Source organism: Leucopleurus acutus (genome assembly GCF_964270905.1).
Source record: "Leucopleurus acutus genome assembly, chromosome: 13".
Classification (NCBI taxonomy): Eukaryota; Metazoa; Chordata; class Mammalia; order Artiodactyla; family Delphinidae; genus Leucopleurus; species Leucopleurus acutus.
In genome coordinates this window covers 7,994,085-7,995,894 of record NC_139155.1, presented here as the reverse complement: position 1 = coordinate 7,995,894, position 1,810 = coordinate 7,994,085, and positions in this window count along the sequence as shown.

Sequence of the window (1,810 nt, the reverse complement as noted above, 5' to 3'; positions counted from 1 at the left end):
AGGCTGCAATTACTGAAGCCCACGTGCCAGAGCCTGTGCTCCGCAACAAGAGAAGCCACTGCCACGGGAAGCCCATGTACCGCAACGAAGAGTAGCCCCCTCTCACTGCAACTAGAGAAAGCCCACACACAGCAACGAAGACCCAACCCAGCCAAAAATTGAAAATAAATAAATAAATAAATAACATTTATAAAGAAAAATTTAACCCTGTGAAATGGTACCAGTGGAAATAATTAAGCTAATCTGATAGATGCATAGAATCTTCAAAGTGTGTCTACATTAGTAGGTGGGTAGGCACTGAGAATTATGTTATAATTGAGAGTAGGCAAGTTTCTTTTGATGCTTAGTTTTTCGATTCATTTCAATTTTAGGAACATAAATGCAATAACAGTAATAGTAATAAATAAGAGAAAACTAAGCAATTGTTCCTCTTGTTTTTACACTCAAAACTACCACACAATTAAATTATGTGTGTATTTAGCACCACCAACTGAGCAAAACTCTAAGACAGAGAAAGAAAGGGGAATAAAGCACAGAAAAAAATATAAATGTATGAGTTAAAAAGAGAGAAATGAATAGACATTTCTCCAAAGAAATACAAATGGCAAATAAACACATGAAAAGAAGCTCGACATCACTAATCACTAGGGAAACTCAAATCAAAACCACAATGAGATACCACCTCACATCCACTAGGATGGCTACTCTAAAGAAACCAGAAACAAAAAATAACAAGTGATAACAAGTGTTGGCGAAGAGATGGAGAAATTGGAATGCTTGTGCACTGTTGGTGGGAATGTATAATGTGAGCGCTGCTACAGAAAATAGGATGGCAGTTCCTCCAAAGATTAAAAATTGAATTATCATTCTACTCCTGGGTACATACCTCCAAATAAGTGAAAGCAAGTACTCAAACAGACATTCGTACACACCTGATCATAGCAGCATTATTCACAGTAGCCAACATGCAGAAGCAACCCAAGTGTCCCTCAACAGATGAATAGATAAACAAAATGTGGCTCAAATATACAATGATATATTATTTAACCTTACAACGGGATGGAATTCTGATACATGTTACAACATGGATGAACCTCGGGGACATTATGATAAGTAAAATAAGCCAGACACAGGACAAATACTATATGATTCCAGTTATATGAAATACCTAGAGTAGTCAAATTTAAAAAGAAAGTAGAATGGTGGTTGCCAGGAGCTGGAGGAATGAGGAGTTATTGTTTACTGAGTACAGAGTTCAATTTCAGCTGACAAAGAAAGTTCTGGAAATGGATAATGATGATGGTTGCACAACAATGCAAATCTCTTTCTGCCAATGAGCAGTACAGTTAAAAATGGTGAAGATGGTAAACTTTATCTAATGTATATTTTACCACAACTTAAAAAATAATTTTTATAAAAGAGAGAGAGAAAGTTCAAAAGTGAAAAGAAACGGCCAATGACAGGGTCCTGTAGTGTCTCATCACAGTTTCATAATTTTGCCAAAAGGTGTCCCTTTACAGTTAACTCATGGGAAAATGAACATGTGACAACATAACACAGAAATGAGGCATGAGGGACACGTCAGTGCTGAGGACACTCCAGGCAGGTCAAGAACGTGGAAGGAGGAGGCTGGAACCGCAGAATGTGAGATGTCAAAACACAAACTTAGAGATTGTGTCTCTGGTTTTGTTTGTTTGCTTCTTGATTTTTTATTTTAACCTAGTGGCCTTGGTCCTCCAGGGTGTCAGTCAATCCCTAACTTTTTATCATTTTTCTTATTTGTACACGTGCACTGTTTAAAGAGAAAGTC